Raw genomic sequence first — 27,892 nt, forward strand, 5'->3', positions numbered from 1 at the left:
CTACGAGTTTGAGGCCTTAAATCGCTGTTTTGAGTGTCTACATGCGTGTTTTATGTTGTTTTGACCCTAGGAGGGGCTTTAGGGACACTAAAACGACCCATTAGGATCACCTGTTCACTGTTTTTGTTGACTTTGGGACAAACGATCGCGATCATTGTACCTCTCCAGAATGCTGTGACAGTGATAGGATATGTTCGTGATAATCCCCTGTAGCTTCCCTTCAAGTTTCGTGCGATTTCGATATGATTTGCATGGTAAACGAGCATGATGACTGTAGAGCTGTGTAAAAGGACATAGGCAGATTACTTGGCGGTAATACGTTTGATTTTCTTGTAGAGTTAGTAGTTGCATCTCATCGAGTTCACTTCACTAGGAATGACACCCTAGTGAGTTTCCATGCCTCATCCGAGTCGCTTCCCCTGTATTGATAAATATGTTGATGCTTGAGAGCTATGCTATGGACGTCCGTCGTGGCGACCCGCAAACAGTGAGGCATACATGAGAGAGAAACTTTCCAAAATTGAGGATTCTCAAAAGATGATATTGGCATCTATTGAGAATCTTCGAAAAGAGGCTTTGCGGAGTCAACGTGAATCAAAAGGAGGAATGCAAAACAATAATCTATGACAAATCGTGCAGGGATTGAGAAGTATCGTCAACAAGCTCGGTGCTTTGACAAAGGTTCAAGGTTCAAGACTTTCAGATATCCGAGCTACCTCAAATAAATTAAGTGCTTTGGCTAGATTAGTTCGACCAAAGCAGTGTTAAGTTTCTCAACGACCTAATCCTACTAATGGTAGAAGTATGTAATGTTTTGATGTATCTTCATCAAACTGTTCTTTTTAATTAAGTCAAGCCGTTGTGTCAAATGCATTTAGTCCTACTTATGGTAGAAATATGTAATGTTATGTTGTAGCTTCATCAAATTGTACTTTTTAATTGAGTCACTATCAATGTGTCAAATGTATTTAGGTTAGAGGATATTATTAGATGTCCCAGTTTATATTGATTTTTATTAAGCATAAAAATGTTCTTTTAGTGACAGATCCAAATTATATCAGGTATATTGTATTTATATGAGATCTATTTGCACCTGATTTCATAGATGGTATCTGGACAACGTATATTATCACCTGGTCATGCATGACGTAGTCGACTGTGTGATGATTCGCGAAAGGCGAGGTGCCAAATAGCACGAGAGAGAACAACGCATTCACTACAAAGTACTATTGGAACTTTATTGGAGTGCAATGAAAGGCAGAGCATGCATGATGTACATGAAGGAAACTCTAAAGCCATGAATGTTAGGACAACAATGAACTTAGTAGAGGGAAACTATTCTAAAGTAGAAAAGCACAATTTGTCCATCGGCTTTGAATATCCAACGTCTCTCCTTTTACATCACAAGTCTATGGCACCAGTTCTATCCAAAAAGTGTGTGTTGCACAACTTAGGAAGCTTAGATTATGTTTGCTCTAAATGTGGAGCAAAGGCCTGGAAGGACGAAGGAAAGACTATCCAAACATTTGTGGGTAAATATTGTTGCTCTGATGGAAAAGTCCAATTACTTCCTTTGAATGAGCCACAAAATGAATTGAAAGATTTGATGAGCTCAACCACAACAAGAAATAGACAGTTCTTACAAAACATTCGAGGATATAATAATGCATTGGCATTTGTGTCTCTTGGTGCCCATATCGATGAGACTAATAATTATGGTGGGAGAGGTGTATACACTTTTAAGGTTCACGGTTCTGTCTATCATATCATTGGTTCTTTAGCGCCAGCCGAAGGACAAAATGAAGTCCCACGCTTTGCACAATTATATATTTTTTATACCGAACATGAGTTGAGTAACAGATTGCATCATGCTTCAAATTTAGATCGTAGTATTCTAGAGTTTTTACAAGTGATGATGCATAGAGTAAATCCTTATGCAAATGCTCTACAATCTGCTGCTTCTTTGTCTGGTGATGCTATTGTACCCAATATGAGGATGGTTATTGCGGAGCATCGTTGAGATGGTTGGCAATATCTTGCTCCAAGGGGTTCTGAAGTTGCTGCAATTATGCCAGGACAAGGAGATGATAGAAATATTGGCTATCACGACATTGTACTGAATTTTTGACACGGGAGTTTGAAAAGAATCTCCAGCATGCATCGAGCTTACATGTCCTTATTGTATGTTTTATTATTTCCAAGTGGAGAGGATGGGTGGAATCTTTATTTACAGACTACCGATGGAAAAAAAATGAGTCAAAAGAAATATTATGTCTTTTGCTTACAAATAAGAGATGATACTGTGGAGTGTCTTCTTTGAGGAGGTAGGCTATTACAATAGTATATCGTGGATGCTTATAGTACTCTAGAGGAGTCATGGCTTTTGTGGATGCGAAATAACCAAAAAACACTTCGTAATGAAGTGTACCAAGGATTGGTTGACATGATTGAGGCTAGAGATGGCTTAGAGAGGGCTGGAGGTCAAAATGTTGGCCGTAGAATTGTTTTGCCTTCGTCTTTTGTTGGAGGTCCAAGATATATGTGCCAACTATTTCAAGATGCAATGTCAATTGTTCGTAGTAGGGGGAAACCGGATCTCTTCATCACATTCACATGTAATCCACGATGGAAGGAAATAGATGATGCATTACTACCTGGACAAAGTGCTGTTGATCGTCCTGATGTGACTATACGAGTGTTTTCCAGAATTATTTGATGTAGTGAGTCTTTGTAATGACTTTTCCACCAAACAAAGTATCTCATTGCATAATATCTCTTAAAGTTCTAACCACTACTTCAAACGCATAGCGATGTGTCATGGGAGCTTCATCCCATATAATTAAAGCTGCATTCCTTAGAAGTTCTGCAAGTTGACTATTTACCTTTACATTGCAAGTTGCTTCAGAGTGAAGCTCCAAAGGTATCTTAAACCTAGAATGAGCAGTTCTTCCATTACTCAAAAGCAAAGCTGCAATACCCGAGGATGCACATGCAAGAGCAACTCTACAACTTCCTCGCACTCGTGAAAGAAGTGCATTATATAAGTAAGTTTTTCCTGAGCCACCAGGACCATCTAGGAAAAATACCTTCCCTGAATGTGTGTCCACAGCTTGTAGCACTTGGTGATAAGCATCTCGCTGATCCTCATTTAAGGAAGTTTCCATACAATCTGCTATAGTACACTGTTCATCAACATTGAACATTTTTTCTTCAGCCATAGCACCATTTTCACTTAAGGATACCAATGTTGAGTCTATTGCAGGCAACATATAATCGCAAAGCCTCTTGCCATGTTGTTGCAAAAATCATTCTATATGAAGCAAAGCTTGATTTTTTTCCACATCAAATCGCACACTTGCATATGAAATATGCATCCTTAGGGCATAAACATAGTCCTCACAAAATTCAGTACAAAACCTGTCCCAAAGAGCAGCCGGATGAAGTGGCTCACAAAAGACTATATGATTGCAAACAGTTGTCTCAACTGCATTCCATCTTGAAAAAAAGATGCCTCTTGGAGGCAAATTGACCATTCTTCATCATCTTGCAATAATCCTCTAGCTATAAATGCCTCCTTGTATGTATCATAGATGTGACCATCATACATACACAAGTCTTCAAAACACTTACATCCCTTGCAAATATTGAGAAGCATTCGAAGGTAATAAACCTCACCAGCAGTAGGGACAATATTATACATTCTTCCAATAGAAACACCCTGTTGTCGTGGAGACCATGCCTTTCGAATTTTATTCCATACCCAACCATTTGGAAAGTCATTATATGTGAAGCTATTTGCTTCAGGATAGTTTTGATTTGCAACAAAGCATTCTGTCAAGGTAGTTTTTTTATTTTGCTCATTATCTAGCAAATGTGATACATCATCACCATCTTGAAATGTAACCATATTGTGCAATGGAAGGTGTACTTGCAATTGTTGAATAGTTGGCCTTTCACTATGCATGTCGAAGCCAAATATTCTCCACATAGCCTCAGATGCAGAAACATAACGTGCATTGAGATAACTCTTGATCTCATCAGTAGCTCCTTCACTATCTTGAAGGACAACAGTGGTTCGATCATGTCCCTTGTAGACATACTTATAAAGATATTTCACGGCAGTGATAGTTGAGCAAATCTCCACATTAATATGGGCTTGGTATCTTAGTGATAAGAGAGGGCTGTAAGGAACAACCCAACGATTATCTAAATTATAATTTTTAAACGTAACAAACCTTCCATCATCTCTTCTCATATACACAGGATATCCACTTTCGTTTACATTTGTAGACGTAGAAAATGTTCGTGGAAACTTGAATCTACACTTACCATCAACCATACATGGAGAGCGTGGGTTTAAAGGACCACATGGCCCATGAACATTACAACGACTCACTACATCAAATAATTCTGTAAACACATTCTTGTCAGGGAGCTCTGCACAAACCAACTTGTCATAGTGTAATGTATCTATGGGTTTATATTCGGATGCAAGTATCAATAATATATGTGCATGAGGAAGACCTCTCTTCTGAAACTCAATCACTCAAATATGTCCAATCACCTCCCCAAATACGGCTTGCTTGATAAGTAAATGCATCATATTTTGGAACTTCTGATAAAACACTCGTATAGTCACATCAGGACGATCAACAACACTTTGTCCAGGTAGTAATGCATCATCTATTTCCTTCCATCGTGGATTACATGTGAATGTGATGAAGAGTTCTAGTTTCCCCCTACTACGAAAAATTGCCATTGCATCTTGAAATAGTTGGCACATATATCTTGGACCTCCAACAAAAGACGAAGGCAAAACAATTCTACGACCAACATTTTGACCTTCAGCCCTCTCTAAACCATCTCTAGCCTCAATCATGTCAACCAATCCTTGGTACACTTCACCATGAAGTGTTTTTTGGTTATTTCAATTCGCATCCACAAAAGCCATGACTCCTCTAGATTACTATAAGCATCCACGACATACTATTGTAATAGCCTACCTCCTCGAAGAAGACACTCCACAGTATCATCTCTTATTTGTAAGCGAAAGACATAATATTGCTTTTGACTCAATTTTTTTCCATCGGTAGTCTGTAAATAAAGATGCCACCCATCCTCTCCACTTGGAAATAATAAAGCATACAATAAGGACATGTAAGCTCGATGCATGCTGGAGATTCTTTTCAAACCCCCGTGTCGAAAATTCAGTACAATGTTGCGATAGCCAGTATTTCTATCATCTCCTTGTCCTGGCATAATTGCAGCAACTTCAGTATCCCTTGGAGCAAGATATTGCCAACCATCACAACGATGCTACCCAATTATAACCATCCTCATATTGGGTACAATAGCATCACCAGAAAAAGAAGCAGCAGATCGTAGAGCATTTGCATAAGGATTTACTCTATGCATCATCACTTGTAAACACTCTAGAATACTACGATCTAAATTTGAAACATGATGCAATCTGTTACTCAACTCATGTTCGCTATCAAAAAAATATAATTGTGCAAAGCGCGGGACTTCATTTTGTCCTTCGGTGGCTGGCGCTAAAGAACCAATGCTATGATAGACAGAACTGTGAACCTTAAAAGTGTATACACCTCTCCCACCATAATTATTAGTCTCATCGATATGGGCACCAAGAGACACAAATGCCAATGCATTATTATATCCTCGAATGTTTTGTAAGAACTGTCTACTTCTTGTTGTGGTTGAGCTCATCAAATCTTTCAATTCATTTGGTGGCTCATTCAAAGGAAGTAATTGGACTTTTCCATCAGAGCAACAATATTTACCCACAAATGTTTGGATAGTCTTTCCTTCTTCCTTCCAGGCCTTTGCTCCACATTTGGAGAAAACATAATCTAAGCTTCCTAAGTTGTGCAACACACACTTTTTGGATAGAACTGGTGCCATAGGCTTGTGTTGTAAAAGGAGAGACGTTGGATATTCAAAGCGGATGGACAAACACCGAGCTTGTTGAAGATATTTCTCAATCCTGGCACGATTTGTCATAGATTATTGTCTTGCATTCGTCCTTTTGATTCACGTTGACTCCACAAAGTCTCTTTTCGAAGATTCTCAATAGATGCCAATATCATCTTTTGAGAATCCTCAATTTTGGAAAGTTTCTCTCTTATGTATGCAACCACACGTGTTAGTCTCTCTATACAACCCTTCTTGAAATCTACAATGGTTTCATGTGATCTTCTATCCATGTGGTCACCTTTTGGTGATCAAACTATGGATTATTTTGAACTGTAATGCATATGTAAATGCATTAGGAGAGAAGCCCTCACATCATATGGAAAATATATCAGTCCTTGCCTCTTTGGGACATCATCTCCTCCTACAATTATCAAAATCGGCATGATGTATAGAACAATCAGGTGTTTTATCTTATTGTTAAGAAGAAGATGTTGATTGTCCAAATTCCATCTTGAATTTCTTACAATAGGGCACATATAATATCCTTGGGATCTTTTGAAACTATTCGTATGAGAGTGACAAACTGGTTATGTTAACTATCATTGGAATAGCATAGGTAGATTTGGAGGGCCTATCATTAAATAGAACCTTTAACACTAGGTTGGTAATGGGACACTTTTATGTCCTGGGACACTTTTATGTCCTGTTAAGTGACCATTTTCCTTGAATTATGTCAAGAGTTTCAAAATGGATTTTGAGGTGCTATCTATCTAGAAAGTTGTCTCATGAGCTGAAAAAAACTCGACATTTTTTTGGAATATCAATTCCATCTTTAACCTTGTCCTTGCACAACATTTCACAAACTAAACTGTGTGAAAAAACGGGTCCTGTTTTTGGATTGTTTCAAGTTTTTGCAACTATACCACTCTAGAATTCATGTTTGTGAGGTCTATAATGCTAGAGAACTATCTTTAGTAATCCTCAACACGTCCTGATGCTTCTGGGGAGAAATAAATGTTAAAGTTGTAAGTTATGACCAAATTACAAAAATTATCAAATCCTGTTTTTTAGCCAATTTTAGCTCTTCTATGATTTTTTTGGTGGCTTTCATGATATCCAAATGCAGTTTTGATTTTCTATGTCGCATATTGTAACGTAAAGCTAATATTCCTTCAGTTTTGGGGCACCTAATACCCTATTTTGCATAGTAGACAACGATGATTGATTTTTTCAATTATAGAAGAAAACGAAACATTCTAGTATATCAAGTATAGCTTTTTCAATATTGTTAGTTTCTTGTGACAACTACATGCATTTTGTAGGTAGTAACCATATCTAGTCATAAGGATCAAATTTGGCTAGATATTGAATAGTTTCAATGGGATTCTACAACTCATAATGTTGAACCCAGATTTTTCATGTTTGCTGTATTTAGCACTTCATCTTTGTCCCCAAGATTCCCCTTGGTAAGAGATGTAATATTCTTTTGACATGCTCCATGGCTCCTTATGAACCTAAATAACAACAGGGAACTAAGAAAACATGCATATATTATTTGTATTGAGCGTGGCTATAGAAACTTTGATGATAGGTTTGTAGAATGGTAAAAATTCAACTTTTTTGTACCCATTTCTTTTGGCAAAACAAAAAATAGTGAGTGAGAAGCAATCATATTTTCTGGTCACTAACCCATTGAAGTTAACTAGGGAATTTGTCTCAAGTCCTACAAAAATCCCTAATCTTATTTTTATGCAACAAAACGTAAGAAATGACTGTTTTGATGAAAATGTATTGGTCCATCAACTTTGGAGGCTTGGTGCATGTGACCAAAAGATGAGAAATTTTACAAGTTTCTTATTTTTTACATGTGTAGTAGGCCTTGAACTATAACCTCATGAAAGGATTTTAAAAAATGAGTGGATCTACTATGGTTTTGGAGGTTTTTTTCAAAACCCTGAAAGGACACTTTTATGTTCTGTTAGGTTACCAACCTAGTGTTAATACTTTTATAGACAGGACCCTAAAAAACTCTTCCTTATTAGGGTGAAGACAAAGATACCATCTTGGTCTAGTATGAAGGCTCTCTTGGGATTGCCTTTTGAGTATTATGCCTTGATTTTCGAGACTACTCAAGAATCTCTAAGGTCTATTGGAATTGCTCTAGGAATTTACATCAAGCCCGAGATCTTTGGAAACCCTCTCTATGACATGAAAATCTACATCTTTGGATGGAAATGTTACTCACATTTAACTCTCTCTATGTATCTCCCTCCCTCTCTCTCGCTTATCTTTAATTTTATTCACTTTGGTCTTTTTCCTCTCTCTCTCTCTCTCTCTCTCTCTCTCTCTCTCTCTCTCTCTCTCTCTCTCTCTCTCTGTTTGTGTGTGGTTGTGTAGCATGCACGCGTGTATGTGTGTAAGTACCCTTCAAACTCAGTTCATTTTCAACTCTTTGTCTCTCTATGTGTGTTTGTGTGTGTTTTCTCCCCCCCCCCCCCCCCCCCCCCCTCTCTCTCTCTCTCTCTCTCTCTCTCTCTCTCTCTCTCTCTCTCTCTCTCTCTCGCCTTAGTTCACGCCTATCAGTTTAGGATCCCATAGTACATTTATCTTATCATTTTATCATTTTGTCATTTCATTTTGTTACTCTGATTCAACACATTGTAACCCTCTGGTCCCATAGGTCATTTTGGCCTTTCTGAAGACGTTAATATAACATTTCCTTCCATTTTATTTCTCTCTCGATCAAGCACAGGAGCTATGGAGATCCAGACGGCTATGTAGCTACGGGGCTACATAGCAGAGAGTACAACAGAGGATTTGATCCATACTCTCTTGATATCTAGAGTGCAAATGAGGATGGATTCTAGTAGTAGTATTTTTGTTCTAGTCTTTTAGCACCCACACATGGTATCAGATTCACAGTTTTGTAACAGTTTGGACTCATAGTTGATTTTGGCCTTTTGAAGACGTTACTGTAACCTAATTTACCTAAATTTAGGTCAAAACATTCACAATTTTGTAACAAATTGGTCTCATAGATCATTTTGGCCCTTTGGAAACATTAGTAGAACTTTTTATGCCTTACTCTCTCGATATCTAGAGTGCAAATGAGGATGGATTCTAGTAGTGGTAGTAGTATTTTCTAGTCTTTTAGCACCTAGACATGGTATCAGATTCACATTTTTGTAACAAAACATTCACAATTTCGTAACAAATTGGTCTCATAGATCATTTTGGCCTTTTGAAGACATTAATATAACATTTTATTTCTCTCTCGATCAAGCATAGGAGTTATGGAGATCCAAATGGCTATGTAGCTATGGGGCTACATAGCAGAGAGTACAACAGAGGATGTGAGCCATACTCTCTCGATATCTAGAGTGCAAATTAGGATGGATTCTAATAGTAGTAGTAGTATTTTTGTTCTAGTCTTTTAGCACCCAGACATGGTATTAGATTCATAGTTTTGACGTAATAGTTTGGACTCATGATTGATTTTGGCCTTTTCAAGACGTTCATATAAGATCTCATTTCATTCAACTTAGTTCTCTCTCTCTCTCTCTCTCTCTCTCTCTCTCTCTCTCTCTCTCTCTCTCTGTCTCTCTCTCTTCACATTTTTTGTAAGAGTTTGGTGTCATAGGTTATTTTGGGCTTTTGACCTAATTTACCTAAGTTTAGGTCAAAACATTCACAATTTTGTAACAAATTGGTCTCATAGATCATTTTGGCCTTTTGAAGACATTAATATAGAATTTCATTTCATTTTATTTCTCCCTCGATCAAGCACAGGAGCTATGGAGATCCAAACGGCTATGTAGCTATGGGGCTACATAGCAGAGAGTACAACAAAGGATTTGAAACATACTCTCTCGATATTTAGAGTGCAAATGAAGATGGATAGTAGTAGTAGTAGTAGTATTTGGTCTCATCGGTTATTTTGGCCTAATTTACCTAAGTTTTGGTCAACACATTCACAATTTTGTGACAAATTGGTCTCATAGATCATTTTGGCCTTTTGAAGACATTAATATAACATTTCATTTCTATCTCGGTGAAGCACAGGAGCTATGGAGATCCAGACGGCTATGAAGCTATGGGGCTACTGATGGATATTTTTCTATGGCCAGGCCATGGAGCAGACCAAGACCAAGAAAAACCTAGCAAACAAAAGAGCTCAAGCAATATGCTACGCTCACTCCCAAACAAGGAGCCTAGACAATGTAAGTGCGGCTAAATCATCTGCCAAAACATGTATCAAATTCTCTCTCTCTAACCCACGCAATGCTCGGGCTACACATACTCGCTCAGACTCGAGAATAGAATCATGAAGAGTACATTTATGTGTTTATTATGAAAAGGGAGAGAGACACAGAGAAAGAGGCACCATAAATGTGTGATTTATGTTTTTTACTATCATCAAATTTTCATTGATGTTTACAAAGATATGGTAGAGAGACTTATCAGCAACTCAGACTTCAACTCTAAATCTTGCCAAAAATTTTCTTCATGCATGCATCAACACGATGTCGCTTATCGTCGCAATCTCGGAGGAATACTCTCCTTCGCTCAAATTATGTTCCTAGCTTCTCTCTTTCTCTCCCCTTTTTGATTGTGCAGGGTGCCCATGAAGTGCGCCGCCTACTTTCACCGTCTCATCTATCTCCCTCAGAGTTTCAACATCCCCCCTCATTCTCTCTCTTTTTGCCTTCCTTGGCTATGCACATCCAAGAGAGAATCTCTCTCTCTCTCTCTCTCTCTCTCTCTCTCTCTCTCTCTAGAAGGGGCAAGCCCTCTTTCTCTCTCTATAATGCTACCTATAGGCATCCCCGCATGCTCTGCACCTTGCAGGCAGCCCTCCCTCAGGTCTTTCATGGTGGCTCAAAGTAGGGCTGTTCAGCATTCTTTCTCTCCTCTCGATCACAGCAGAGCCCTTCTTGCTCACAGTAGAGCGGGCCCCTTGAAATCTCCTTTCCTACTCGTTCACAGCAAAGGAAACCCTCTCTCTTCTTGCATTTCATGGCCCTCTTCTCTCTCGCTGATGCAGCCCTTGAGGCGATTTAATGCATAGAGTCTCTCTCTTTTCAAAGTAGGGCTGTTCAGCATTCTTTCTCTCCTCTCGATCACAGCAGAGCCCTTCTTGCTCACAGTAGAGCGGGCCCCTTGAAATCTCCTTTCCTACTCGTTCACAGCAAAGGAAATCCTCTCTTTTCTTGCATTTCATGGCCCTCTTCTCTCTCGCTGATGCAGCCCTTGAGGCGATTTAATGCATAGAGTCTCTCTCTTTTCGGGTCTCCCCATCTCTTCCTTCCCTCGCTATTCAACCAGCCTATACCCTTCGTCCCACTCGTGATCTCCCATCTCGTTCTACATATCCAGCAAAGGTTCCCCTCTGATCGACCCCTTCCTGCTCGCCTCATGGTGACTTTGCCACCCCCCGCCTTCAATCGATGCACCCTCTCGTCAGCATGTTAAAAAAACCATATTAAAACACCGACTTTTCATTCAATAAAACCCCCTTCAAGGTCTCATTCCCACCCTCAATACGTGCGCAGGCACACACAATTCGTATATGCATTGTATGGTGAAGTCATAGATGAAATGTGCAGCCATAAACGGTCAATGGTAGTCATCCTCTTCAAACTCTCGTCCGGCCGCCATGGTTAACCACTAACAGTGATCGATCTCAATCTTTAGTCGTCGTACTCGAGGGCCTCATAACAATATTTCCAAGCACGTCCCATTTGTCAAAACAATTCTCTAGGCAGGTCAAATGAGATCATCATCATAATTATTCATAATAAAACAATATTATAATCTCCTTTAAATGCTCAAGATCTTGTGCAGATGCTCTCTTTCTCGATCAAAATCCCGATGCCCTTGGCCAAAAAAAAAAGTGCAACAGCTACATAGCAGAGAGTACAACAAAGGATTTGAGCCATACTCTCTCTATATATAGTGTGCAAATGAGGATGGATTCTAGTTGCACACGTAGTATTTTTGTTCTAGTCTTTAGGCACCCAGACATGGTATCAGATTCATAGTTTTGTAACAGTTTGGACTCATAGTTGATTCTGGCCTTTTGAAGACGTTTATATAACATTAACATCTCATTTCATTCGACTTCGTTCTCTCTCTCTCTCTATCTTCACATTTTTTATAATAGTTTGGTCTCATAGGTTATTTTGGCCTTTTGACCTAATCTACCAAGGTTAGGTTAAAACATTCACAATTTTGTAGCAAATTGGTCTCATAGATCATTTTGGCCGTTTGAAGACATTAATATAACATTTCATTTCATTTTAATCTCTCTCGATCAAGCACAGGAGCTATGGAGATCCAGATGGCTATGTAGCTGCGGGGCTACATAGCAGAGAGTACGACAAAGGATTTGGGCCATACTCTCGATATCTAGGGTGCAAATGAGGATGGATTCTAGTAGTAGTAGTATTTTTGTTCTAGTCTTTTAGCACCCAGACATGGTATCAGATTCACAGTTTTGTAGTATTTTGGTTCTAGTCTTTTAGCACCCAGACATGTTATCAGATTCATAGTTATGCATTATTTTAACTTACCATTTCCGGTCACTTGACAGCTCTCTCTCTCTCTCTCTCTCTCTCTCTCTCTCTCAAATAATCAACAAATCAAATAATTAAATTGAAGTAAAAATTAGCCAAGACATTTTACTTCGCTGCGATACTTGGTTGAACTGCCTCACCACAGCACAACGCCACTCTCCTTGGCTTGCATACGTGCTGCCTACAATAAAAATATAGATTTTCAAGTTACATTCGGACGTTGCTTATGTGGAGAGAGAGAGAGAGAGAGAGAGAGAGAGAGAGAGATTTGCTGCGGTGTCGAGTGCATGGCAGCGCGAGGATCAAGTGGGCGCTAGGTGGGGAGCGGGCTAATGAGCGAGGGGAGGAGCCTTTCTCTTTGTGTGCATGCTGCCTGCCTTCTCGGAGATAGTGGACTACTCAGAGCATGTCTCTGACGCGCAGGCTGCACCACTATCACCTCGCCTCTTGTTCTAGTCCCACTGCCTTCGACCTTGCGGAGCAGAAATCACCAGGAGTTGCAACCCTTGGCAAGGCAGTCTCTCTCTCTCTCTCTCTCTCACACACACACACAGATACACTACTGTGACTTTAAAACGTTCATTTGAGAGTCAAAGAGTTGCATGGAAGCTGGATTTAGAGGGATGGCAGGTGCAAGCGAGCAGCAAACGGAGCCTCTTGGACGACCAACGGCTAGTCAGTTTTGTCGGTGGCTGGAGGAGGGGCCGAAGCAGGCTGAGGCAGGTGCAGGCGGAGTATCGTCAGCCGCAGGAATGGCAACACCACCTTCGGCAGGCACTTCCACGACATCAAGAGCGGGCGTATGCAACTTCAGCGACCACAGTAGGTGGAAGCGTCGTCGTTGCAGTTCGTAAACTGATGCTGGTTGTACGCAAGATATTAGGTGCGAGTTTACTGGCAGCTCGATGTATGCAATGGCGAGGCAAGGTCGCATGCAAGACTTTGCATGAGATTGGGGGTGGAGGAGACGAAGGCGCAGGAGGAAGGGGTCCAGGTGATGGCGATGACAATGACGGGGACTCCTTGCCATCAGGGGGTGATGCTAACAACTGGGCAGAGGCACTCACGCACACACACACACACACAGTACCCTCACGTGCATTCTTTGGTGACGCGGAGCCTATGACTTCACAGCGTGGGAGACAAACACACAGTACCACTGTCAAGCAACACAACTGCATTCAACAATCACTGTGCTACTGTCAAGCAATTCACACCAGCAGAGACGAAGATGAAGCATGCAAGAGAGAAGACGAAGCAGCATGCGAGAGAGGAGAGACACTGCTCTCCGTGGACAGTGGTGTCAAAGAGGGGGGGGGGGGTAGTAGGAGACAGACCTTCGAGCTCCTGTGCGTCTCCTTCTCTCTCTCTCTCTCTCTCTCTCTCTCTCTCTGTGTTGTACTTCACGGAGGGCAAGCGGTCCCATGGGTCATATATGACCTACGTGGACGATAAATCAATCAATCTCAATCTCTCTCTGTCTCTCTCTCTCTCTCTCTCTCTCTCTCTCTCTCTCTCTCAACCCTAGCGCTCTCGCCTCTCGTTCCCTCTGCAAGCGTCCCCTAGTCTCCCCCTGGGCGAGGGGCTGCCCTGTGGGGGGGCGTTAATAACCCAGCCCTGCCCCAGCTGCACTGGCCGCCCAGGCTTTGCCTGCACCGACAAGCTCGAGCTCGCCCTGGCCGAAACCTGCTGCAGGTCGACAGTCTCACAGCCCCGACGGAGTTTTCTGCACGAAGGCCTTGCCTGCACGACGGGCTTGGCTGCACGAGCTGCCTCTGCACGAAATCTTTTCGGTTGCACGAGGGCCTTGCTTGTAGGAGCTGCCTCTTCAAGAAACCATTTCGGCTGCCCGAACCTCTGGCTTTTTGTTTTGAGAGCACTAAGCCTAACCCAACAAACTCCCTACCTATGGTTTGTTCCCACGGTAGCTGACCCTCTCCCAGAATGAACACCCCTAAGCCTGCAACGAAGAGCCGACCAAGCTTTGCAACAATCGTTGCAGCCCCAAGCAAGCTCACAGAGATTGCACAACTCCAAGCAGCCCTCGACCAGGTAATGGAGGAGAACCGTGACCTCAAAGCTCGCCTTGGCAAGCTTGAGGCACGCTTCGACTCCATGGTCGAGCTTGCCACCGACAAAGCAAAAGAAGTCGAATCAAAGGTCACTCAAGCCCAATCGATCACCTTTGCCAAAGTTCAAACATGCGTGACAGCAGAGCTTCGCGAACAAAAACTTCAAGAAGAAAATGCCCTCAAGGTTCGCATTGGTGGGCTCCCCTCGCCATGGTGTACCATTGAGGACACCCTCGAGGAAGCGATCACCAAGCTCAACGACATCCTTCAACCAATTAACATCAAGCCTGAAAAGGTTTCTTGGATCAACGATACACACAGGCAAGTACCACCCGAACACTGCTTTCTTACTTTCAAAGATAGAGAGGATAAGTTGCAATTACTAGGACAAGCCCGACTCCTCAAAGAGACAAAGATTTGGATCAACGAGGAGTTGAACACAACTCAATTGAAGATAAAAAAGAGCGAGCTCAAGAAAATGCACGAAGCCCACAAGCAAGGTAAATGGGCAGTCTATCGAGGTGGTAAAGCCATCATTCAAGAATTTTGAGCCCCCAAAAAGGCTCTGTCCAACCCTCCCTAGATCTTGTTTCCTTTTTCCCCTTATCCCAATGATTGGACCCTTAGTCCTTAACTGATATGTATCCGACCCAGAAGCAACAAGTCGATGTAATGCCTTTTGCGACGGTCCCATGGGTCATATATGAATTACGTGGACGATAAATCAATCAATCTCAATCTCAATCTCAATCTCTCTCTCTCTCTCTCTCTCTCTCTCTCTCTCTCTCTCTCTCTCTCTCTCTCTCTCTCTCTCTCTCTCTCTCTCTCTGTGTGTGTGTGTGTGTGTTGTACTTCACGGAGGGCAAGCGGGCAACGAATATTCGGTGAGGTACCGAGGTAGGTCCGAGGTTCCCTGGTGTACTTGAATGCGTACTTGAAAGCGTTGCAGAGCCAGAGCCGCCCCCTGCGCAAGTGAAAGGTCTGCAGCCGCCATCCAACGCAGTGCGAAGTTTGGCAGTTAATTTTTTTTGTCTTTTGTCAACTCACGCAGAAATTGACACGTGTCCATGGCAACCCGTCCGCCATAGTATGTTAGTAGATATTCCAAAAGTGCAAACGCACTTTTGCTTCATACCACACCCACCCACAAACAAACAAACACATTTTCTCCTCTCCAACATGCACATGCACACTGTCCCCTCTTTCGCACACATGCACACATTTCCCCCACCTCTTCTCTCGCTCCCCCCCCCCCCCCCCCCCCCAAAAAAAAAAACACGCACACCCAGCTTTATCAGGTTGCGTCTTCTTTTACCCCTTCTTTACATCATCCTCTCCATAGCCATGGCTCTACTTCTAAGCCTTCCATGGCCCCGTTCCTTTCCCCTCTTCAAGCTCAAGCTACCTTTGAAATCTTTACTTTTGTTGTACCCTTTTAAGCACACACAATGTAATGACTATTGCCCACACTGGAGCAATAGGCATTACGGGAATGATTACCTGCAACTACATTATATGAACATCAACATATAGAATGACAAGAGAAGGAAGTACACAGTACACAAGCACAGAACACCTCTTGCTTCATTCATGTATATCCCAGACTCAGAGTTACAACAGTAGATGCCATGAATATCATAGAGATTGGTTAAGTTACATCAAAAGACAGGTATGCCCCTCCATATACAACCGCTGCTCCAGCGAAGATCAGGAACGGTGCACACACTCCTGTCCCATGATATCCCGTGAAGAACTGCCGCTACGGCCACCGCATATCGCATGACTCCTAATCCGCAGTGTCCAGACCTCTACAGGACCGCATGTGCGGCTAATGCGGTAGCATCTGGCACGCATGGTGGATTGCGCGAACCCACACTCAACGCCTTCGGTTGGAAGATTCTGGTGGTTGCTCTACACCCTGCTCTGGTGAAGAGGAAATATCAATATAGCCAAAGCCTCTAAAATCTGCAGTATGTGCCCGGTAGACCTCATCCAGAAGATGTGGATCTATCTCAATTTGTTCCGGCCAGGCAGCCCGAGGAATAAACTGCGTTGGCAAAGAGATAGATTGAGGCGGCTGTGGCAGAGAAGCAAGAGGTGTATGTAACGGATAATAGCGAGAAAGGTATCTATTAAGAGAAGACCAAAATGGAGGGCAAGGTGGTAGACTGAGAGAAAAAGAATGAGCTAAGGTCTCCACCCAGAAACAGACCCTGCGCCGCTCCTTACGAAATCGACGAATCATTTTCTGCAAACGAGATACATGAGCCTGGGCTTCAGCACAATCCTCTGTAGCTTGTGCCCAATCAGCAACATCAAAACCCTCGGGAAGAACACTCTTACCTCTATTAGTGTTGGATGACTCGGGTTGGTGCAACACAACCTGCTGAGTGGGTGGCTGCGCTCTCACCTCAGCAGCCAAGCGTGTGCTCCAGCTTTGTAATTGATTATCTAAAAAAATTCGGAGATCTTCTTGCATCTCCACTGCCAATGCATCCAAATCAGCCATGTTGATCATTACATCGCCAGGGTGAGAGGTTAAGTAAGAGGCTAGGCTATGTTGTGTTCTCACCTGAAGAAGTTCCTGTTGGATAGAGGCCACAAACTTAGCATTAGCCTCTCTTAACATTTGTATAATTTCTGCCCCTTGTTGGCGAGTTGTGACAATCAACTCTTCATTCTGAGTGGTTAACTCGGCAATGCGAGTCTACGAAGCCGCTACTTGCGCTTGCAACTCATTGACTCGTCCCTCTGTGGCTGGGGCTGGCCAAGCCGCACGAATAGACTCTGCAAGTCTGCTCAAAAATGTGTTGCATGCCTGTAATTGGTCAGCAGGGGTCGCTGCTGCCGTAGCCTCCCAGGGTAGCGCTGCGGGGAGAGTACCTCCCGTCGAGGCAACCGCATTAGTAGTGCCCGAAGTTTTTGGTTGAGCGGAGACATCCGCAACCGCAGAAGAGCCTTTTTGCAAAGGAGTAGCATTGCTCACTCTCTCCTGCATTCGGCGACGCCAGCGAGCCATCGCAGAATCTTCCGAAACAAGAGATGCAGTTGCCAGAGGTGGTGTCGAAAATTGGTGTTTCTCCCTGCCGCGCTTGCGGCTTGCTAATCCTGCACCTGCAGTGGCCATCTCTTGGGCTCCAGAAGATACCACTGTTGTCGATGGACCAGGCAAATCCCCAACGCCCACCTGCTGCTGCTGTGTTTCCCTCTCAGCCGGCACTGCCAAGCTTTGTGTTTGCGAGAGCGGAGCAGTAGTTCCTTGGAGCATCAAGCGATCATCTTCAAAGTGGCAGAGAGGACGCAGGGCGAGAGGAAAAACTTCTCTCAACGGAAAAATCAATGTGAGTAGTTGGCCCACCTTTGTATTGGTTGGGATATTCCTCCCCAACTGTGCCATGACTCGTTGGCATTCCGCCAGCTGTCGTTCTCTGACCACCGCTGCCCAAGCTACTGGCCCAAAGTTGGCCGAATGCAACACATTTCTTTCTCGGGTCGAAATGGTATAAGTTTTGGCCTGTAGCCAAATGGCCTCGAGAAACCACCTATATGCATCCTTGGTTGCTACATCTGACAATTCTGACAGTTTATACTCCCCTTTGACCTTCAAACCAAATTCTTGCTCTACATCTGCCGCAGGGATCACATGAGAGGCGCGCACCACGCCATCGTTGGGCAAACAGCAACACCTTGAAATCCTTTCTGCTGTCAACGGAATCTGCTGATTATTCAGCACCACCATATCGCCAGCAGTGAGTTGCTCAATCAAACCTGTTGCCTGCAGGTGAATAGGGATCCCTTGCCAATCCAGGTTGGTGAACACACGCAGCCACAAGTCTTGCAGCCATGCGTCCACTCGTCGAAGCGCGAGCTGCTGCACGGGAGTGAAAGGGACACATTGCAGAAGGAAAGCTGTCATGGTAGCGATGAGATGAAGGAGCAGAGAGTAGAGCACTAAGAGCGCACGACACACGAAACAAGAGAACCACAATAAAAATCGTCTGCATGCAGTAGTAACCTTTCCACAATGAGTTCCCAAAATAGGGCGATCCACGTTGTCACAACCATCATAGATCCTTCCCCGCTGTCCAAGATTTCATGCAAAAGAATCCCCAATCATGATTAGGGCAGCTTCCGGCTCTTGTACCACAACAAAGGGGCACTGAATTGTGGTAGGTGAAACATAATGGCGCAGTCTGAAACCATTGACCGGCACAGAAATAACCTCCCCCCTTAAATCCGCCAAATAAAAAGAGATGGGTCCGCACGCTTGAAAAATCCAAAATGGTCCTGACCACCGTAATTTAAGCTTCCCCGGCATCTTCCCGAGACGGGAATTGAAGACAAGGACCAGCTGTCCCCGAACAAATTACCGTGCTTTTGGGCGATTTAGCCATTTTTTCCGCCTAGACTGCAGATCCTGCAGCACTGCAAAACTATTCAGCCGCTCTTCATCCAATTCCTGCAAAACATCCAATCGATAAATCACAGAATCCTCCGGAAGAAGCCGATCTACAATCAACATCCGCACACTCGGAATCACATGCTCCACCGGAGTGATTGCTTCCATGCCAAATGCCAACTTAAAAGGATTCAATCCTGTTGCTACTTTATAAGCTGTCCGATAGGCCCATAAGGCGGAAGGAAGTTTCACATCGCTGTCCGTCCGATGCATATTCACCAACTTTGTTAAAATCCGAATCAATTGCTTATTAGTTGATTCTGCTTGCCCATTCGCTTGAGGATAATATGGAGAAGATTTTCTATGTAATACAAAATAAAACCGCAGCATTCTCTCCATCACCGTATTCAAAAAATGACTTCCCCTGTCACTAACCAACTCAATAGGGCAGCCATATCTAGAAAAGATATCCTTATATAAGCATCCTGCCACAGAAACTGCAGTGTTGTCTTTCAAAGGCCATGCCTCCACCCATTTGGTAGCGTAATCCGTGGCTGTCAAGATATACTTATTTCCTATGTAAGCTGCCACTGGTTTAAAAGGACCAACAAAATCCAAACCCCACCTTTGAAAAGGCTCCAAAGGCAGAACTGGTTGAAAAGGCATTCTGGACCGTTCGGTAGGTTTCCCCAACCGCTGACACACATCACACTGTTGCACATAATTTCTCGCATCCTGAAACAATGTGGGCCACCATAATCCAGATTGGAGAACCTTTCGAGCTGTGATTAATGCTGCAAAGTGACCTCCCGCAATACCAGTATGGACTTCCTCTAATACTGCTACCTGCTCCTGTGGTAGCACACATCGGAGTAACACTTCTGCCACTGTACGATAATAGAGCTTCCCCATAATAATCTCAAAATTCCGGCTTCTGATAGTCATACGTTTCCTCTGATGGCTGGACAAGAAAGAAGGCATTTCGCCACTGTCGAGAAATTGAAACATCTCCTCATACCATGTCCATGGAATGCTAGGAATAACCCTCGCCTGTTGTGGGACTGTGCTATCCTCTGTAGCTACTCCTGTTAGAAACAGAGACGCATCCAGAAATTCATCAGCTACACCCGTCGGCGGCTCTCCGGAATCTAACCTAGATAGGTAGTCAGCCACCGCATGCTGGGCCCCTGGCCGATGTAGGACCTCAAAGTCAAATTCCTGCAGCAAAAGCACCCATCTGGCCAATCTTCCCGTCAAATTCTATTGCCTTACCAGGTATAAAAGAGCCGAATGGTCCACATGGAAGAAAAAACGTCGGCCCAACAGAGAGTGCCGGAATTTCTTCACTGAATAAATCATCCCTAAACATTCCCTTTCAGTTACGGAATAATTTCTTTTTGCGGATGATAATCGTCTACTAGCATAATAGACAGGTCGGAACCATCCTTGACTTTGTTCTTGCATCAGCACACTGCCAATAGCTCGATCTGAAGCATCCACGAACACATGAAAATCCTCACCCCAATTTGGTGCCAGCATAATCGAAGCTTTGGATAGCTGCAGTTTTAATCTCTGAAAAGCCAAATCACATTCCTGTGTCCATTCAAAATCTATAGCATGAGCTGCCTGAGTAATCGGGATTGCCAAATGTGCAACAAACCGCAAATGCCTCCCATGCCATCGGGCTTGACCCAGGAAAATCTGACATTGCTTCTGGTTTCGCGGTGCAGGCGCTTCCATAATTGCGGCAATTTTATCCGGATCCACAGAAATACCATCTTCAGAAATGATATGCCCCAGTAACCTGCCACTGTGGACAACAAATGCACACTTTAAAGGATTCAAACTGAATTTCACCTCTCTGCATTTCATAAAGCATAACCGTAATTGTTTCAAATGCTCCAATTGTGCTCCAAAGACACTGAGATCATCCAGAAAAATCCTCATAAAATCCGTCAAATAAGGCCCAAATATTTGAAACATATCCCTTTGAAAAGTGGAAGGTGCATTCCGCAATCCAAACCACATTACTGTACAAGCAAATACTCCCCATGCGGTAATAAAAGCTGTTTTTGGTTGATCCCGCAATGCCATTCGGATTTGATTATATCCACTAAATCCATCCAAAAAAGTATACATCTCATGTCCTGCTACATCATCCAAAATGGAATCCAAAAATGGAAGAGGAAAAGGATCTGGAACAGTAGCTGCATTCAATTTTCGGTAATCCACACAAATTCGAATTTGCTTATTTTTCTTTGGTATGACCACAATTGGAGAAATCCACTCCGGATTATCAATAGGGGTAATAAAACCCACTTCCAACAGGCGATCAATTTCCATCTTAACTTGCTTTGCCACATTCGGATTCATTCTGTATGAGTGCTGCTTCACTGGCACCGCATCCGATTTCAGATTGATCGTGTGCTGATAAAACTTAGGATCCAATCCCTGCATATTCGCATATTCCCATGCGAAAACATCCTTAAACTCTGTCAATAACTTGATCAAATCATCTCTAAAACTTGCCTCCAGCTGCTTATTAATGTATATGGGCTGCGACTGCTGGCGGAATGCCAACGAGTCATGGCACAGTTTGGGAGGAATACCCCAACCAATACAAAGATGGGCCAACTGCTGGCCACAAACGGGGCCCACGCTCTCTCACACACGCACACACACACACTCGCTCTCTCGTTCTCTCTCTCTCTCTCTCTCTCTCTCTCTATCTCTCTCTCTCTCTCTCTCTCTCTCTCTCTCTCTCTCTCTCTCTCTCTCTCTCTCTCTCTCTCTCTCTCTCTCTCTCTCTCTCTCTCTCCCTTGATTTGATGATTTGAAGCTGCCCCCTGCTGCTACTACCTTGCAGAGTTTTTTTCTATAAAATTGGCCGCTTATTGTACATTGATCTATCCTTGCTCTCCTGTATATACTGCATGAGAGAGAGAGAGAGAGAGAGAGAGAGAGAGAGAGAGAGAGAACCTCCGCTTCGGCATTTTAAGGAGAAGCTACTCGTGCGTGAGAACCCCTTGTATGAGAGAGAAAGAACCTCCCTCTTAACGCTATGATTTGGGGGAGGGGGGAAGAAAGAGAGAGAGAGAGAGAGAGAACCTGTTGTTTCTCCTGCCTTTCCTCGCATCCAAGATATGTAACACCTTCTATTTTCTTCCTCTTATAAACATTGAAAGGTGGCAGTTGAATACGGGCTATCCCACGAATTTTTCTAGATTAAAATTTGATTTTTTTAAAACTCAAAGATCGGGGGCCGAAATTCGAAGGCCATGGGCTGCTGCCACCTCAGCTTTTGCTCAAAGGAGAGCGCCCTATCTAAAATGCTCCCCCTCCTTTATATATATATATATATATATATATATATATATATATATATAAAACACAAGAACTCTTCAAGATGTGTAGTTTTTTTGTCCAAGGTTATACATTTAGTCCAAGTGAGTAAAAATGAGCGGGGCGGGTCACGCGAGCTAGTATAGATAATTTTACTTTTCTGTATTCAATCATCGGCCCTCCCATGCTTGCACTGCTTCCCATGTACATCTAGTTACGCCAGGAATCCCAACCTTAAAAAAGGCATCACGATCTTCTTTCTCTAGCATTCTCTCTCTCTCTCTCTCTCTCTCTCTCTCTCTCTCTGTGTCTCTCTTTTATTTTCTTTCTCTAACATCTCTCTCTCTCTCTCTCTCTCTCTCTCTCTCTCTCTCTCTCTCTCTCTCTCTCTCTCTCTCTCTCAAAGTTCCAGTGCTCGAAAAAAACCTTTTTCCCAAAACTTTGAAAACCTTTATCTAAAGGTAATTTCAGTAAATTTGTAGGTTTTTACACTCAAATCCCTCAAAATTTTAAGGTTTTGTCACCTCCTAAATTTATTTTTAAAGGTAAAGTGTTTTTTTTAATAGAAGCTTTGATTTAAATTAAAAGACAAAAAAGGGAGTTACAACAGAGACAACACCTCTGCGAAGGGAACAACAAAAGGGTTATACATTCCTGAAAAGGAATAACTGAAATAGACAGTTGAAGGTAAAGGGGTGAGCCTTTCATTCTCTCTAATTAGGTGAGGGCTAGGATTCCATCAACTATAAGGAGCATTTCTCTAGAATAGATCTTCAAAAGCTTAGGTTTCCACAGCTGCCATCTTCCCTGCTTGATCTCTTGGAAGGTCCCTTTTTAGTCTTCTACTGCATCCACCATCTCTCGCATTACCTGCACATCAACTTTAAAAAAGTGAGCCTTCAAGGCCCAGATATGGTCCTCCCTCCATTAGGAAAAATAAAATCATTTCTTTCTTTCCAGATTTCATGAAGGAGTAGACATCTAATCATATGCCACAGAGGGTGATCAAGGTGAATACATTCCCCTATAAGAATCTCAATAGGGGAGAAGGGATTGGGGTGAATACTTTTAAAACAATTATAAACCACGTTCAGGAATTTAGAATTAAAATTGCAATGAAAGAACATATGAGCAATGTCTTCAATGTCTACCTTACACCTAGGGCACAAACCATTACCTTTACCAATTCTGGCAGCACGAGCACCGGTCCAGATTCCTCTGCGGAGGATGAGCCAAAGAAAGCAGGAGTGCTTGGCTAAAGGGGAAAAGGCCCAAATGGGCTTATATCTCCATTGGTTAGAAGTCCAGCTAAGCTTCCACTTCTCATTGAGCGAAGAAACAAGCTTGGTGTTATCTTTGCTCTGATTAGAAAAAGGCAGAAGAGGGTTCTATTATACCAATACACTAGTTGAATAATAGGCTGTGGGGGGGTAGGGACCAGTAAAGGGAAAATAAAGGAAATAGAGGAAATCCTTTCCAGGAGGAGAGCAATACAAGCAGTAGAGACATTGGCAATATTCCTAATGTCATCCTGTTTAGCCCAGTGATTTGAAACCCAAAGGTCCTTCCAGCTGCAAAATCCCAGCTCAGACAGCTTGTGCCCTCTATGAAGTTGGGAGTCAGAGATAGGCTGAATAAACTTGCTAAACCAAATGGAGTCATAAGGCAGATAGAAAAGCTCTTTCTTATCTTTCACCCTAACCATACCCTTATAGTTAAACCAGGCATTCCAGTAGTGATTAGCAAGAGGAGTACCCTTAGTTTTAAAGGGAGCATTAGACATAAATATCTCATTAGGGGAGAAGTTAAAATTTTGTTACACTAAACCCAGTTTTGTTAAAATATCTCATTAGGGGAGAAGTTAAAATTTTGCTCTCTCAAAGACTCAAACCTAGTTTTTTCCCGAGTACTGTCTCAAACCCACGACCGCTCACGACATGTGGAAGGTTTTTTTCGAGCACTGTCTCAATTCCACGACAGCTCATGACATGCGGTGTGTGTGTGTGTGTGTGTGTGTGAAAGAGAGAATGCTGGATGTATGTTGTAGATGCCTTTTGTGTATGTCTGTGCACATGACTGCTACCTCTGTAACTATGGTAGATTATGCAATGCTTTTTGCAGACATGGTTGATGAAATGTTAAATGTAATTCTGTAAGCAATTGGTATGTGCTTTAGTAGTCATACTCGTACGTCATACCTGCTCAACAGTTACCTCTTTTAAAGTAGGAGCAGCTCCAACACACGCGATGAGGGCAGCACTACACCAGACAGAGAGACAGACGATTCGTATCAGCAAGTGCCTTCTGATCGGATCAAAAATGTTGCAACAACCATCAAAAATGCTGGAGCACAGTCCTGCAGAGTGGTGGTGGCAGCAAGTGCGACAGTTTAGTACAACAAGGGCACATTTGGTGGATGTGAAGACAGATGTGGAAGCCTGGCAACATCTGGCGGATCCTAAAGAAGCTTTTCTCAAAGAGATTGAGGATATTGATGATGATGAGCAGATTGAAGAGGTTGGTAATTCCAAAGTCCTCGTCCACGAGTTTCTTCACTTTCAGGCTGGCACACCTTTGGCGGATGTTGTTGCACATGCATGGTCGTATACATCAGGACAGCCCCTCTCCATTTATATCAGACGTTGCTACAATGTGATCTTAGACCGCATTAAAGAATGGCTGGCCCATTATTCTAAAGTGAGAATAGTCCAACCAGTGGGTGTGGTTCTCTTGAGAAGAGCCCGGGTATTGGAAAAACAGGGTTTCTTTTGTACAAAGATAATGCCATTGCAAAGTTCAAGAGCGAAACCCTTCCATATTTTGCTTTTAAGTGGCTGGACGGTGGCTCCAAGCTGGAGGTCTCTCATCATATGTCTCTGTCCTATGCGTCCGGGATCTTTGATAGCACTCCTTGGTACTTTTTTGATTCTCGAGTTGAGGACTTCCATTTTCCTGTGAAATGTGTAGTTGCATGCTCACCAGCCAAAAAGAATTACTCTGAATTTACAAAAAGAGGTGATATCAAGCTTATGTACGATCCTGTGTGGACCTTGAAGGAAATTTCACCCTGAACAAGCAGGTTTTTTGTTTAAATCCCGATATAGTGACAGATCGGTTTGCAGATTGGGGTGGCATCCCTCGCTACGTTCTTGGGACAGAAGACGACTATGACATCTTGAATTAAGCAATTGATCAGATCATAGATTTTAAAGCCGTGCTACATTTTGTGAATAGTTTGGCAATTCAGGATGTCAACCACAAACTGTTTCACTATGCTGTGAATGAGTTGTGTACAGGCTAGAGGGTTACCCTTGCAATTAAGTATACCTTTTGTATAATTTAGTAAGAAGCTACTCGTGTAGTGAGAACCGCTTGTATGAGAGAGAGAGAGAGAGAACCTCCCTCTTAACGCTATGATTTGGGGGGGGGGGGGGGGGGAAGAAAGAGAAAGAGAAAGAGAGAGAGAAAACCTGTTATTTCTCCTGGCTTTCCTCGCATCCAAGATATGTAATGCCTTCTATTTTCTTCCTCTTATAAACATTCAAAAGTGGCATTTGAATACAGGCTATCCCACGACTTTTTCTAAATTAAAATCTGAATTTTTAAAGACTCAAAGGTCGGGGGCCGAAATTCGAAGGCCATGGGCTGCTGCCACCTCAGCTTTTGCTCAAAGGAGAGCGCCCCATCTAAAATGCTCCCCCTCCTTTATATAAATATATATATATATTAGTCCAAGTGAGTAAAAATGAGCGCGGCGGATCACGCGAGCTAGTATAGCTAATTTTATTTTAATGTATTCAATCGTCGGCCCTCCCATGCTTGCACTGCTACCCATGCACATTTAGTTACGCCAGAAATCCCAACCTTAAAAAAGTCATCAGGATCCTCTTTTTCTAGCATTCTCTCTCTCTTTTATTTTCTCTCTAGCATCACTCTGTCTCAAAGACTCAAACCTAGTTTTTTCCCGAGCACTGTCTCAAACCACGACCGCTCACGACTTGCGGAATTTTTTTTTCAAGCACTGTCTCAAATCCACGACCGCTCACGAGATGCAGAAGGTCGCCATAGCTTTATTGCGCCCTAGTCCACGTGCTCAAGCAGGTATGTGCGAATGGCCTGGTTCTCGATCTGTGTGCTGTGTGGGTGTGTGTGTGTGTGTGTGTGTGAGAAAGAGAGACTCCTTTGGATGATGGATGTATAGTGTAGATGCCTTTTGTGTATGACTGCTACCTCTGCAATTATGGTAGATTATGCAATGCATCTGCAGACATGGATGATGTGAATTTTTTTGAGTGATTGATGTATTGAGGTAGGAAATGTTAAATGTAATTCTGTAAGCAATTGGTATGTGCTTTAGTAGTCATACTCGTAGGTCATACGTGATCAACAATTACCTCTTTTAAAGCAGGAGCAGCTCCAACACACGCGATGAGGGTAGCACTACACTAGACAGAGAGACAGACGATTCGTATCAGCAAGTGCCTACTGATTGGATCAAAAATGTTGCAACAGCCATCAAAAATGTTGGAGCGCATTCCTGCAGAGTGGTGGTGGCAGCAAGTGCGACAGTTTAGTACAACAATGGCAGATTTGGTGGATGTGAAGACAGTCGTGGAAGCCTGGTAGCATTTGGCGGATCCTAAACAAGCTTTTCTCAAAGAGATTGAGGATATTGATGATGATGAGCAGATTGAATAGGATGGTAATTCCAAAGTCCTCATCCACAAGTTCCTTCACTTTCAGGCTGGCACACCTTTGGCGGATGCTGTTGCACATGCATGATCGTATACAGTAGGAAAATCCCTCTCCATTTATATCACAAGCTGCTACAATTTGATCTTAGACCGCATTAAAGAATGGCTAGCCCGTTATTCTAAAGTGAGATAAGCCCAGCTAGTGGGTGCGTTTCTCTTGGGCAACCCGGGTATTGGAAAAACAGGGTTTCTTTTGTACTTACTTTGGCGCACTGTTGCTTAGAACAAAGAGAATGCCATTGCAAAGTTCAAGAGAGAAACCCTTCCATATTTTTCTTTCAAGTGGCTGGACGGTGGCTCCAAGTTGGAGGTCTCTGGTCATATGTCTCTATCCTCTGCGTCTGGGATCTTCGATAGCACTCCTTGTTACTTTTGTGATTCTCGAGTTGAGGACTTCCATTTTCCTGTGAAATGTGTAGTTGCGTGCTCACCAGCCAAAAAGAATTACTCTGAATTTGCAAAAAGAGGTGATATCAAGCTTCTGTACGATCCTGTGTGGACCTTGAAGGAAATTTTCACCCTGAACAAGGAGGTTTTTGGTTTAAATCCCGATACAGACAGATCGATTTGCACATTGGGGTGGCATCCCTTGCTACGTTCTACATTTTCAAGCCGTGCTACATTTTGTGAATAGTTTGGTAATTCAGGATGTCAGCCACAAACTGTTTCACTATGTTGTGAATGAGTTGTGTACAGGCTATAGGGTTACCCTTGCAAGTAAGTAGGAGGAACATGGAGCTTGGTGAAAGGTTTGCTAGAATTGGCAAAGGAGACATGTCACCAAACTACATTGCAAACTTATTCGAAGAGGAGTTT

The 27,892-nt window shown here is 42.8% G+C and overlaps 3 pseudogenes; 2 read left to right on the forward strand and 1 right to left on the reverse strand.

Annotated features, from left to right (window-relative positions):
* LOC147433060 (crinkler effector protein 15-like) overlaps window positions 1–25,623 on the forward strand; it is a 76,310-nt pseudogene extending 50,687 nt beyond the window's left edge.
* Window positions 12,584–15,575, reverse strand: LOC147433061 (uncharacterized; annotated as a pseudogene).
* A 1,199-nt stretch (window positions 25,624–26,822) lies between the features above and the next one.
* LOC147433062 (uncharacterized) lies at window positions 26,823–27,801 on the forward strand (annotated as a pseudogene).
* Window positions 27,802–27,892: the final 91 nt, after the last annotated feature.

The sequence above is a fragment of the Adiantum capillus-veneris genome, chromosome 20 (assembly GCF_014529385.1).
Source record: "Adiantum capillus-veneris isolate H3 chromosome 20, ASM1452938v2, whole genome shotgun sequence".
In the NCBI taxonomy this organism is placed as follows: Eukaryota; Viridiplantae; Streptophyta; class Polypodiopsida; order Polypodiales; family Pteridaceae; genus Adiantum; species Adiantum capillus-veneris.